Source organism: Propithecus coquereli, unplaced genomic scaffold, assembly GCF_000956105.1.
Source record: "Propithecus coquereli isolate 6110/MARCELLA unplaced genomic scaffold, Pcoq_1.0 Scaffold668, whole genome shotgun sequence".
NCBI classification, from domain to species: Eukaryota; Metazoa; Chordata; class Mammalia; order Primates; family Indriidae; genus Propithecus; species Propithecus coquereli.
Window position 1 is genome coordinate 599031 of NW_012152707.1, and position 14455 is coordinate 613485.

Sequence of the window (14455 nt, forward strand, 5' to 3'; positions counted from 1 at the left end):
AAATGGATTATTGTTTACTGGCAGCTTATCCCACCTCTAGGGTTATGAATTATTTACCAGATAATGACTTCATAATTGTTAATGACAGATGCCCCCAGGATGGGCTGACATAATTTCTGAGGCCACAGTGCTAACTGTGGTGGAGTCCCAGAGGTCCTCACACGGCCACATCCAGAGGGTCACTCCTAGGGACAGAGCCTGACTGACCAATCACGAATCCAAGCCCTCCTGATACAGAGAAGAAAACGAGATCCGAAGAGGGGCAGGGACATGTTTCCAGGTCTCAAAGCCAGTCAGTGGCAGATGGCCACTGGTGAGCATCTGGGTCTGGGCCACTGGATCCCACTGTGTGCTATCAGTTCGGGTCCTCATCAGGGGCTGTGACAAGTACGTGAGATCCCCCACCAGGACCTTCTGCTGTGGCCCATGGAGAATCGGAACAGGAGGCTGCCCAGTGGCTGTGTGGGGGTCTCTGTAGGCTGGCGATGGCCGCTTCCCTGGGCGCACGAGTCCCCTGCTGGCTGAATACATGCAGCGAGCAAAGGCTGCGCGAGGACGCGGTGGAGCATGGGAGGTGGGCACACAGCACCTTCCTTGAAGGTGCATCTGGTCCTGAAGAGGCTATGAATTAAGTCCGTGACCCAGTGGCACCCCGGCCCTTCAGAATAACAGCAAACCCGTGTATGGTGCTATATTCCATGCATGTTCCAGGTGCTTCATCGCATTAACTCATTTAGTCCTACACCCGCCAGCTGAGGTAAGCATTATTATAATCCCTACTTTGCACATGAAGAAACGGAGGCACGGGGAGGTTAAACCCTGTATGGGAAGTCTCACGGCTGGTCAGGGGCAGGGCTGGGATTAGGACCCGGGCAGTACGGCTCCAGCAACTGTGCCCGTGGCCACTACCCTCTCCTGCTCACTATAAATGCTGCCTGAATGAATGAATGAGCGCTGTGAGGACCCTGTGAACATGGAGTGCAGCTTTCTAAGCACCGCTGGAATGTGAATTGAGCATATTGAGACTCTGGGTTCTAACAAGGAGGCCTGTCTTCCTCTTGGACCGTGCGCTGTGCTTGGAACAGTGGGAAGGAGAGCTCTGGGCTGGGTGTGTGGTGTCCCAGGGGGTGGTGGCCTTGAGGGCAGGGTCAGTGCAGCACGCTCTGCTCTAGGTGGGTGGACGTGAGCTGCTCTGATGGGTGTGGCTGGCCCCCGTCATGCATAGGTTAGACAGGTTAAATGAACCGCTTCTGATCATTCGTTCATCCTGGAAATACCAGACAGCCTTTTCGTGTGGGCTTTGGGTAGGGACCCAGTGACTGAGACACAGCTCCTGCTCTCAAGCAACTCCCAGCAGTCTCCCAGGAGGGTCCTGTGATGGGAGGGAGGGGAGGCTGAGGGGCCCAGGGGCACAGCCCGAGGCTGTGGCAGCTGACTTTTTCCATTCATAATTCCTTTTCATTGTTTGTACGTGCTCAGCGCTGCAGGGCTGCCCTCCTGCCCCCAGAGAGCTCACAGCTTTGGGGGATGAGCCTTGGGCACACTGGACAGTGAAAGGACCACCCTGGACCAAGAAGCAGCAAGCACTAAATGGGTGCCAGGGAGAGAAACAGTGCAAAGGCATCGGGAGAGAGAATTCCCGAGGTGGGGGTGTGTGGCCCGGGAGCACTTTGCCAGGAGGAGTGTAGGGATGGGAGCGGCTCTTCCGGGAGACTCGGGCTTGTCAGGGCAAAGTGCTCCCAGGTGGGATACCAGCCCGCAGGGCGAGTTAGGGAGCCCAGGAGTCCGTGGATGGGAGCAGGGGGCCTGCACAGGCCAGCAGGTGTGAGTCAGATTTCCTTTATCCCATTCTCCAAGTCAGTAGCTGCAGCTCAGGGCATACCTGTGTGAGACGGTGGAGCACTTTGGATGCATTTCAGAAAGCCTTGAACTGGTGCTAAATAAATAATTGCAGTGTTTATTCTGAGATGGAGAGACAGGGCACCTCCTCTCTGCGCTAATGGGCGGGCGAGGCTCTCTGGCTGGCTGGGGGCTGCCTCACATGCGTCCCTGAGCACTGATCTCGGAAGGGGCCTGGAAAGAGCCTCTGTTTTCTCACTTCCATTTCCCACTCTCGGCACCTGCCTGTGTACTCGGAGAAGAGGGGCCGGGTTAATTGTTACCTCCTGTGCTGTTACTAGGTTACTTTGTAAAAGCAGAGATGTGCTTTTAATGATTTTTTTGTTGTCGCTACCTTACGAACCAGATGCTTTTATCTAAATGAGTTGCTACAAATCAAAGGGCGGCCCATGAGGATTGCTAGGCTGCGCGTGTCTTACACGGGCGAGCTCCAGCTCTGAGGATGAGGCTTCATCTCCTCATTCTCTCAAACACGTACTGGCAGCTGTCATTAACGAGCCTCCGAGTGACCGAGATGAGAGGACTCAGGAACAAGTAGAGTGGTCTCCACCTATGATGGTAATTCTGAGCCTCGTTCCACGTGGTTCAGGAGGGTGCAGGCCTGGGTCTGGCCAACTCATGGTCCTTAAGTCTCTTGGATTGTGGTGGGTGGGAAGAGGACAGCCCAGATGTGACCCTTTTTGTTTTCTTCCTGGGTGCGGGTTGGGACCACACTGAGGCCCAGCAGATGGCCATTCAATGCTGGGCTTGACACATAGTATGTGCTCAGCTAATGCTTATAGAAGGCAGGTAGGCACATGATTGACACTTGCTCAGAGCTTTTTGGCTTCAACATAAAAAGTGGCAGTTGATATGGGGGTGAGAGGGACCTATGGATTAGGAACCAGGAGACAGGGTCTCTAGTGTCTGCTTCGATTGGTTGTGTGACCTTGGGCAAGACATTGGCCCTCTCTGGGCCTTGGTTTGCTCCTTGGTACAATACATGGCAATGATAATCCCTCTCTGTCTACTTCCTAGGGTCCTTCTCACAACCAGGAGAGGCAATTATGTGAAAACACTTTGCAAACTAAAAGCACTGGGTCACAGGAGGTAACATAACGTAAGTCATACTTCTTTAGCCTTGGATGTTCTAACAAATTGGGGGTGGGGTAGTGGCTGCCAAGGAATCTCTGTTTTGGGGTCAGGGAGTCTCTGTTTTGGATACACGGAAGCTTGGCTATGAGAATGGCTTGGCCAGCTATGTCCCCATTGTCAGGGGACTTGGCATGGCATTCAAGGCCCATTACTGCTGAGACCCAACTATCTTTCCAGCAACATCTCCCAATTCTTAGCACTTATGTTCTGATCTCCCTGGTCCTTTTTTTTTTTTGAGACAGAGTCTCACTTTGTTGCCCGGGCTAGAGTGAGTGCCGTGGCGTCAGCCTAGCTCACAGCAACCTCAAACTCCTGGGCTCAAGCAATCCTACTGCCTCAGCCTCCCGAGTAGCTGGGACTACAGGCATGCACCACCATGCCCAGCTAATTTTTTCTATATATATTTTTAGCTGTCCAATTAATTTCTTTCTATTTTTGGTAGAGATGGGGTCTCGCTCTTGCTCAGGCTGGTCTCGAACTCCTGAGCTCAAACAATCCGCCCGCCTCAGCCTCCCAGAGTGCTAGGATTACAGGCGTGAGCCACCGCGCCCGGCCTCTCTGGTCCTTTTATATCTTCAGGCCTTTCCACAAGCTGTTCCCATTGCCTGGAATGTTCCCTGTACACACATACATACATATGGTCTTTGATTTCCAGCTTAAAGTAACCTCTTCACTGAAGCCTGAGGTTTTGACCATCCCCTCAAATGTGTGCTCCGGGTCAGGGGATTTTGTCTCACATGGTGACTGTGATATCCCCGGTGCCTAGAACAATGCCTAGCACTATAGTGGGTGCTCAGTAAATACCTGTCAAGTGAATGAGTGGTTCTTCCATAGCACTTTTAATACATTTTTCTTGTTGCCTTTATCATATATTTATCACATAAGAATTGATCATGTTTATCACAAAAGAATGTATTTACTTGCTGGTCTCCCCACTGGACCGAGAGCCCCTTGAGGACAGGGCTTTGGTCTGACCCCTCTGGATCCCAGTAAGAACCATACACAGTGTGGCTGCCAGAACGTGTTGAAGGAATGAGTGAATGAATGAATGAGTGATGAAACACCCTTTTGTTTCACCATGTGCTGGGTATTCAGCCTACAGCCCCCAATACTCCTGGTACGATCTGTCCTGTTGCAAGAGAGAGAAGGGGGAGAGGGAAGGAGAGAAATTTATGATTAGAAGACTACAGTTTAAAAGTTTTTTTGAGTGGCTTTTGAGTATGAGTAAAGGAGATCACCAATCAGGGTCCACAACTTCTGGAGCACGGTCACTCCACCTGTGCACACATGGTGCTTCCCTGAGCAGGGTGCGGGCAGAGCCACTACTAGCCTCATTCGGTATTTTGTGCAAATTAGAAAGAGTCACTCCTCCCTCCGAGCTCTCAAGGGCACAGCAAAGCGCCCAGAGTGCAGGCTGGGCGTCAGCCCCACGCCTCCTCAGCCAGATGCCCTCATGGAGGACACAGACTCACAACGGTTCCCGGCAGCCCCGGCCACTGGAGCAGGTGCAAAGTAAGCAAGGAGACTGGCTGCTTGGAAAATCAAATTTTGACACAAAAATAAACTCTGAGGTTTGCAGAGAAGCTATTTCTAGCCCAGGTGCCAAATGAGGTTCTGCAGCTAGACTGGACTGCTGTGTGCCCCTCCACTCCACCCGCCTTAGCTCAGAGACTGCCTTGTGCATCCTGTTCCTAGCCCCTTGGCTGCCAGGATTCGGAAAGATTCCCAGTCCTGCTCTGGGCATCGCCTGCCTTTTGCCAACAATCTCCGCCTGCTGTTCAGTGTGGCGGTGAGTGGAGTGGACCAGAATGGCAGAGGAGGGGGTCCCAACTGGCCGCGGTCCTGGGCTGGGTGATGCTCTGGTGGCCAGCCCCAGCCATCCCTGGCCTCCCCCCAGTCCTGTCTCAGCATTACAGATGGCGTGAATGGAGCAAGCCTCTCCTGTGGGGCCTTGGAGGGCTCTGGGCAGACCTGGTTGCAATTCCCTGTTGTGGGATTACTATAATGAGGCCGCTGACCCGGCCTATGGCTGGCAACAGGAGGCTCCAGCTCTCTTTCTGGGAGGCCTGACTGGGGTGGGAGCTGTGCCCAGGTCCCAGCCTGAGAAAAGCAGGGAACTTTCTATTCTGTTTGTTTTCACCTCCCCAAGTTCCAGAAAGGATTGCAGGGGACCTAAAAGGATACGTTAAGACACCATAAATCAAAAGTAGGAGAGAGAATAACAAGTGTAGGCGCAGGAAATGGAGCAGGGAATGTCGCCTACATGAAATCATATTTAGAAAGTCCCATGCACAGGCTACAGGTGGGCCACAAATTCGCCTCCAGGCTTGGCAGTGCTTCTGGCCTTAGCTGCCCATTGGAATCACCTGGGGAGTTTACAAAAATACTAATCCCTGGGCCTACCGCACACAGATTTTGATGTCACTGATCTGGTATGTAGCCTGGGTCTGGGGAATTCAAAACTCTCCCTAGGTGACTTTAATATGCAGCCAGGTTGAGAGCTACTGCTTAGAGAGCTTGCGAGAGGCAAACAAGGCTCTGATCTGCTACAACACGATTCATGGACCTGTGAGCCGCTGAGACAATGGCTTGAGAGAAGAATATGTCTGTGCTGAAATCAGAGCTACTTCTCCCAAGGGTCATAGCCAAGGAGTCACAAGTGACAGGATCAACAGGAACTGCCACAAAATCCTAAATGCGGGCACATCGCTGTGATCTGGAGGGCAGCAGATATTCTAGAATCCCGCACAGTTCATGTAAAAGCGTTCTGGGGTGGAATGGGTGAGACGAACACAGTGTGACATGGCCGAGGTACCCAGCTTTTGGATGGTTTGATCCCGGGGGTAGATTTTGGAGTATCTGAAAGAAGAGATGGATTATCCATCATCAGCGAGAGCAGGGCGGAGGGGCCCCTCATAGAAGGGGTCATCGAGGAAGCAACGCAGCAGCTTTTTTTCAGACCGGCCGAGTCCGAGCTGAGAATCAGACAGGCAGGGCACTGACGCAGGAGCCTTTGGAGAAGGGTCTGGGCCTTAGGACAGAGGTGCCATGTGGGAGTCAAGCCTGGGGACAGCTGCAACAGGGCAGCAGAGATGGCTGGAGCCAGGGAGCTGAGGAAGCCTCTCACTGACAGGAGGGAGGCGGCAGAGGAGTCGGAGGCCCGCAGTCCCCGTGGCAAGAGGGAGAGCAGCTCTGTTTCCCCACGAAGCTGGAGGGGCGGAGGGAGGCCACTTGCTGGTCCTGTGGTGGGCGGCGCAGCTGGAGGTCTGGAGGCCCTCTCAGTGGAAAGCCGTGGAACAGCGGCAGGTGCTGGCAGGAAGGGGCCAGCGGTCCGAACGACACCTGGGCCGGGCTGAGGGCTCGGCTAAGGCTCTGCTGAGGGATACGGGTCCCAGACAGTTGAGTGGCCAAGTGGCCTTCTCAGGGGTCTGAGCACCCCAACGCCCAGTGGGGGAAGGGGCTGCGGAGGTCCCTAGTGTGGCCAGCAAAGGCAGCAGTAGTCAGAGGACAAGAGGGTGGCAAAGTGTCTGTGTTGGCCACAAGCCCCGAGATGTCTGCCCTCAGGCCCCTCCTTGGGGAGGACCCCACGGAGGCCACAAGGGAATGGAGAAGGAAGCCGAGGAGGGGAGGACGGACCCGACAGCTCTAGGAAGCAAGGCTGTCCTAGCGCCAGAGCGAAGGCAGACAGAGGACAGGAGAGAGTGGCCAGAGAGGGCGCCTGCAGGATTGCGGTGGACCCAGGAGACCAGGGCACGGCAGGCGCACGGTGTGCTCTGATGGACCAGCTCCAAGTCCCATTAGCTCCAGAGACATTTGCAATGACCTTGAGGATGCAGGGGGCACGCAGGGCATTTTGTCTGCTGAGGGCAATGGGGTGAACGTCCCGGATAGGCAGTACTGAGACAGTCCCGAGGAGGAGGGCAGGGATGCCGCACAGGGTGGCTCCAGCGCCAGTGAGGACCCGCACTGCCCTGCACCACCGCCAAGGCCCCCGGTGTCCGCTAAGGCCATTCGTGCCCCAGCCTGTGGTCCTGCACAAACCAGTCCTCAGCTCAACTTCCCGCCCTGCCCCACAGTGCAGGTATCGGATTTCACTCCTGCTAGCTCACCCTTGGTTACTTGGGTGGTTTTCATCAAACCGCTGAAAAGCAGAGAGCAGCCCTCCGTGCTCTGCTCCTGAACCGGCCAGCTCAGTAGCAGGTTACACAGAGCCTGGCGAGCTGGCCCAGTTTCCACAGTAAGCTGATAGGTTCTGCCACTGATCACCAGGGCACAGTGGGTCTCGGAACCTTCTTATCTTCTTGGGAATCTATGGGCTCAGTAAGGGGAGAGCATGTTGCACACTAGGCCATGCGTGGGGGGTGCCCTCAGGCACGGTCCTGGCTGCAGTGCGGCCATGTGTTTACTCCAAACCCAGTAGGCGCTCGTGGGGCTGGCGGGGGCAGAACCACAGATGGCTCAGATGGGATTCCCATCCTCCAGGCACTGGCCGAGTCTTAGGGAAGGCAGACATGAGTCTGGGAACACCAGTCTGGGGGATACAGAGACTGAGGCCCTCAAAGGGTGCATTCTACCAGGCATGCCTGGTGAGACCACCTTTAAGGTCCCTTCTGTCCTTCTTGGGGGCTGGGATGAGCAAGAGCCATGTGTCACTCTGTATCAGCAGCAGGGAAGAGAAGACTTCAAGCTAAGGGCCACCATGTGAGACAGCAAGACCCACTGCCCTGGGGACTCTCTATCCTCTTCCCTCCTGCCACAGCGTCTAAAGCTCAAAGGCACATCCAAGGAAAGCTGACTTCTGTGAACGGCATCTTCTAATCTTTTCTCTGCCTGTCTAGGAGCTGGAAATGCTACAGTCACCAAACCGAGGCTTAACTGTCTTGTTTTCCAACCCCCCTTCTCTGACCCGACAGACACAGAGGCAAACCACTCCCCAGTGTCCAGGATAACTAACAAGGACAGCTGTGCCCACTCAGTGGTGCCAGTAGGCGTGTGCCAACAGCCCACCAGCTCTCTAGGTCAGGAACCCATCTGTCCTCCTCTGGCTGCCCCCACTGGGCTGCTGGGTGGCGGCAGGCTGGATGCGCAGCGGGGTGGGTGGCAGGGCTTCTCCCACTGCAGTGGCTGATCCCGGCCCAGGCTGGAGCCTCTTCCCACTTCCTGCTGACAACTACGGCTACCTGCAGGCTGAGATCCTAGCGCCACATTTTCTCCTGTCTGTGCAAGGGCTCTGGCAGTGGAGGGCCATCCTCAACCCCACCGTCTCTGCGTCCACAGAGAAAGCTCTCTGACAGCAGAGAATCTGGACGTGGCAGGGACTCTGCTGGTCTGATGCTCTGCCCCTGCTGCGGAGGGAAGCTGGGGCTCAGGCCACAGTCGGCCCCAGGCAGAGGCCAGGAGTCTCCTGGACAGAGGGGACCAGAGCGGGGCGCTGAGAATAACGCGGTGCTGGGGCCGCTGTGGCCTGTGCTCACCTGGCGCTAGGCCCTGTGTGTTGTGCAGACGCAGCTTTGGCCCATGGACTCCCAAAGGCTCAAGTGCCACAAGGACACGCCAGGCTGGGCCAGCTCAGCCTCCACTGTCCTGAATCCCAGGCCCAGCCCCCATCCCTTCAATGGGGCGAGTGTTGCCAACTCCAGCTCCAGGCCTGCCTATGTCTGCAGGAACACTCCTGGCCCGCTGGTTGGGAGCTAGAGCAATCTTGCAGATTCTTTTCAGAAGATCTTGCCCTCCCAAGGTAGGCCACATTCCGCTCGCTCTCCCAGCTGCCTGAACCTAGTTTGAGAACCTCGAATCAAGACTTTAGGCCAGACCTATAAATTTAACCCAAGGAAATAATCAAATGACCATGCAAAGATACATAGGAAAAAACATTCGTGGTGGTGTTATGTGTAAATGATGACATAGATTTCTATTTACCGACATAAAAATATACCTTGACATATTGTTGACTCAAAATAACATGCCACCAAGCAATATCTACAGTACGATCTGGGCACATGTGTGCATGCATTCTCTACGTATGTGCGTAAGAAAAAGCCTGGCAGAGGCACTGAAATGGTCATCTCTGGGGAATATGATTATAAGTCATTTATATAATTTTAGCTACTATCTTTTAAACTCTTTTTACAATGAACAAATAATATTGTCATGATATTTAATAATACATTTTAACAACAAAAAAGTTAAATTATAAAACTTAAATTTGTTAAATTACAAAAGAAAGAAGAATGACAGTGTTTGAGGAGCTAAAGGTCACCTAGCTGCTGGCTACCCACCAGATCTAACCTCCTGGGGAAACTCAAGACGCAGGTGAGTGAAGAAGAGTCAAAGCGATCTCTCGGGTGGATTCCGGGAGGGCTGAGGCCAAGATGGCTTAGCTAAGCCCTCGCACCAGCGGATCACATGCCTGTGGTGAAAATCTCGCTGACCAAAGGGTTGAGGGGCCAGCTACATTCTCCTCCCTTCCCTCAGACATGACGTGTGAGAGGGGAGAGCCGGCTGTGCCCAGGCCTCAGGCCTTTCTTATTTCCAGGTGAGCTGAGCAGAGACCTACCTTGTGCCGCCCGTCTCTGGCAAGCTCTGGATTCGTCCCCAGGATGTAAAATCCTTGATGGCCACCAACACTTAGCAAGGCGTGAGCATGACCAGGAAGCCAGACAGTCTAGAAAGAGAGGGGAAAAGAGTGGGGTTGGGGTGGGGAAATGGTATCATTTTTTGCAAAGAGATCTACTTTGAATTCTTAGAGGATCCTCACCCTGAATGGATGCTAGTCTCTGCCTTGGATTGCCCCGATGCTGGGCTGCCTAGTGTGGACTGTCTCACATGGGGGATCCCAAATTCTGCCCCACACGCAGATAATGGGGCGAAGTGAGTAGCAGAGTAACCCAAGTGGCAGACACTAGGTGTCCCTCCCTGTCCCCACACACACAAAGCCCTAATCCCCACCACTGAGCCATTGACACTGAATAAGAGTGAGAACAATGGCATTGTCTTCCATCTAATCCAAATGAAGAAACTCCAGCAATGGGGAAAAATAAAAAATTTAAGTCTTTAATCTAATGCTGAAAAGGACACAAACTCTAGAATTACAAAAACAAATCATTACTTCTTTCAGACAATGGGCAAGAAGACCTTGAGGAAGCAAAGAATAGATTCCCTGGAGAAAATGTTTCTTAAAAATATTATAGATTTAATACCTAGTAGATAGAGGCTATCTTTTACGGGGAGGCAGGGCTATTCCTAGTCCCCTCTTTTAAATGTAATGTATGAGAAAGTCATCTTCACGACGGGAAATGGCATTCTCCACTGCAAAAACGCACGACTGTCATTACCTGGGAATCAATATATTTTTTTAAACTGGATATATCATTATCAATTGATTTTCCTTTTTCCTCTCAGCACTCCAGAGTCCTGGGTAGCAGGGGAAAGCTTTAATGTTATCTGAAGGATTTGGACAGGTAAATAAGTTATTGTAAACTGATTCCACCTTATGGCCGGCTTCTCTCCGACAATGCGATGGGGCTTTCTCAGATCCTCTCAACCTAAGCTTTTTCAGCTGCCACTGACAGAGACACACGTGGGCCATATCAAGTAGCCATTTTAAAGCTGAAGGTGGCAAAAATATATTATTTTTCCCAAGGATAGAGCGTTCCCTTTACGATGAAATAAACTCCGTGGGGAAGCAAAGGAAGCCAAGGTCACCATTTAATTTTGACACAGAGCCAAGGTGGTGAGTACATTTCCTCTACCGAGCCTACAGGATGCACAATTGATCACGTTAGCCACAGGGTATCAGCAGTACTGGTGATAAGAAAAAGATCAGTGTGTTCCTGGGACTCCAGATCCTGGGCAGGCATGTGTTGGTGAAAGGGAGAGGTCTGGAAGAGGAAGGTCAGACCATTTTTAGGTTCTTGAGAATCTTGTTCATTCATTCATTGAATAAATATTGATTGTCTGCCACGTGTCAGGCAATGCTCTAGGCACATGAGTGAATAAAACAAATATTCCTGCCCTCATGGAACTCATATTCTAGACGGTGGAAACATGAAATATATAATAAACATAAGAACTAAGTGAAAAGTGTTAGCACAGTAGAAGGTAGTAAGTGCTACTTATTTGAGAAGAGTGGAGCAGCGTGGGGAGTGCTGGGGGACGGTGGTGCAGTTTAAACAGGGTGGGCAGGGTCAGCCTGGTGAGTGGACGACACGGGAGCACACAAGGACACGAGCGGTAGGTCATGCAGGACTCTGGGCTGAGCTGAGCATTCCAGGCAGAGGGAAGAGCCGGCGCCAGCACCCGAGGGGGGAACATGGCTGCTGTGTTCCAGGGTCAGCAAGGAAGCCACGGTGGCTGGGTGAGGGAGACTGTAGTAGGAGGTGAGTGTCCCGATTGTGCAGGGCCTTGTAGGCCACTGTAAAGGCCACTAACTCGGAGCCCAAGATCCCAGCTGCCATCTTTGGAAGGGGCTCCCCAAACTCTCAGAGGTCAGTATCAGGCGAACCTGCTTCCCTTCTCCTCAGCCCAGATGGCTCAACTGTCTTCCGCTAGCCAACGCTGCATCCCAGTTGCACCGAGGCTGTGCCGAGGATGGGCACGACGCAGGCCACGCAGGAGCATGGAGGGCGGGAGTGGGGAAAGGAGCACAGGGCTGTCTGCCCGTCTTGATGACAACGGCCTTGCCCTTCCTACTCTGTGGTCCCCAGAGGCCACTTCTAGAGGAGATAACTGAAGCTGTCTTGAACAAAAAGAAACCATATGCAAAGCTGAGTTCTTTAGAATTTTCCCTAATGTGCCAAGGAAAAGATCCCGATGAACGGCCACGTTGGCCATTACAGACTGTGCTGGGTGTCTTCTGTTTGCCTCTCTGGGTCTCCTTTCACCCGCCCCACCCTGTTCTATGCCCTGGGGACCTCACCTGACCACCCTTCCAGCTCTGAGACCCTCTGACTTCTGGGTAGGTGCAGCCCACACAGCACCTGCAGGACACCGGGCATTGGGCTGCGGTCAGGTATTTTTTCCCCTGCTTCCCTCCCTCAGTGTCCCTCGGCTGAAGGTCATGGCCCACCTTGGGGGACAGGGTGCTGCATGTGGCTCTCTCTGGGTCCAGCAATGGCTCCCTCCCCTGCCCACTTAGGCTCAGAGGTGGTAATTTCCCTCAGCCCCAGTTATGAGCCCTGGGCACCGCTCTATGGCGGGTTCTTTATACTGCGCCTGCTCCTTCGTGGGTAGTCCTTTTATTTAACTCTCCTCCAATTACACATTTGAATGTGTCTGTTTCCTTTCAAGGCCCCGACAGATGCATTTGCAGAGAGGGTTAAAAGCAGGACTTTGGAATCAGACAGATCTGATTCAGAATTCTAACACTGCCACTTAGTTTTGTGACACCAGGTAAGTTATTTAATCCCTATGAACCTCTGTTTCCCATTCTAAAAACTAGAGAACCCGTTACATAATCCTCCTCCTCCTCCACTAACACCGCAGCCTCAGCGCTGCCATCACCCACTCGAAGTCCCAGGGCAAGTGGCACCTGCTTCACGACGCCGTTGCCCGCCCCAACCACAAACTCTTCCGTTGAGGGGTTTCCAACTGTTCTCAGCTCACATTTGGCATTAGTGTCTGTCTCAGATTTTATTTACTTTTTTGCATCTTCCCTTCCTTGCTCTCTTTCCTCCTACCCGACCTCCACTCCTTGTAGTTAGATCCTGGGCTTTCTGAGAAATATACCTTATTTGTTTGTATCTCTGGTCCACAGCACACATCCCACGGTGGTATATAACAGATCCTCGACTCATTATTTTTGCTTCTTAGGAGGAGTATAAGATACGTCCACGCACATAAACACATTCTATTAATACTCTAATGAGATGCACGGTATTTAAAGGGATTTTGAAATAAATTACTAGAACCGATTTCTAGTAATAATTTTGTTCCCAAGTGAACATTGTAAAACCTTATGTTTCCAAAGATCATGGCTTGGGAAGATGAATCTCAGGAATGAACCAACGAAATCACAGGCAGCTAGGTAAGGTTTTCTATTTTCCCCTGGAGCTTTTAGGGCTGAATTTCGGACATCTCTGGTCAAAATGACCCTTTCCCTTGCACTAATTTTGTCATCAAGGGACAGTTTACAGTCTTCAGGAAAATAACATTAAAAAGCCAAAGGATAGGGGACTATTTATTTAAAAAATACAGTAGGTGATCAGTCACTGCAGGTGGAAAAGGCTCTTATGACCTTCACCTTCCCAAGGAGCTTAAGAGATGCTAATTGGCTTTGACAGGGCATTAAGATCAAGATGAAAGCAAGACCCTTGAATGGGCTGTTTGGGTTAAATGCTGGGAGAGCTTCAAAATGAAACTAAAGAAAAATTTTGAGATCCGTTTTAAGTTTATAAAGGAAGACGATTCCTGACACAAACCAAATTGATTGCCAAGAGAATGATAAGCAAGGGCCCCAAGATTTTTTACTTCTCTATAAAAGACACCAATGTTTGTTTGTGTATTTGTTTTTTTGGAGAGAAACTGCCTTCAGAGAGGAGAAACCAATTAGAGAGTCTCCAGTTTGATGCAGGATCAGAAAGCAACCCTGCCTGAGTCTTGACCATGCTCCCCAATTACTGTCCCAGAGCCCAGAAGTTCAGCACCCCTCAGCAAAGTGGGAAACAAACACTCTTTCTTCCTTAGAGAAGAAAAGCAAAGGAACTGGAGGCTGTAAACCACAGGGAGAAAACCAGCTCCCCAGCCCACTCTCCTGGTAGCCCAGGCAGGCATTCCAGACATCCCGACGACGGTCTTGAATGTCTGCTCCAGATGTATCCTGCAAGGGGAACTCTCATTCATATCCCTATTTCTTTTAAGAAGAGAGAAAAACAGGCCATCCATTAATAATATCAACCATGGGCTCACCAGAGCCTGCAGGCGTCTTGCCAACACAAAAATAAACACTCCTAGAAGGTTTATCCATCAGGTTCACGACAGTTCGTGGGCTGAGGGGTATGGAAGGCACTGCTTTTAAAAGGGGAGAATGAAGGTGCGAAGATGGAGTACATTATGGGAGTCCACCCAGCACGAGGCAGAGACTTCCTATTCCATTACAGAGCCAGAATTGGCCACTGATGAGATCCATTACTTATTTTCAACTGCAAGGATGCACCTCCTGGCAAGCTTTTTTGTGGGCATGAATTCGTCCAAGAAAGATAGTATCTGCAGATAGTATCTGCCCCAGGGCCTGATTGAGAGAGAACAAAATTTTCATAATGCTTGAAGCTTACATTTTCTCATTTACTTTTTCTAACAAATTTATGAGTTGATTATTTTTATTATGCCCATTTTAGAGGGGAGGAAACAGAGGCTCGTGGCAAATAAGCTGTCTCGCGTTCACTCTGCAGTCACCACCAACGGGCTGAATAAAGACACAGGGCTC

General features: G+C 51.7%; 1 protein-coding gene across 1 annotated transcript in view; it reads right to left on the reverse strand.

The window, feature by feature from the left end:
• The window catches only part of KLHL29 (kelch-like family member 29), a 289304-nt gene that overhangs the window by 201237 nt on the left and 73612 nt on the right, over window positions 1-14455 (reverse strand). The window contains exon 2 of the mRNA XM_012660442.1: window positions 9590-9697. The gene's annotated coding sequence lies outside the window, so the exon portion shown is untranslated. The remainder of the gene's footprint in view (window positions 1-9589; window positions 9698-14455) is intronic.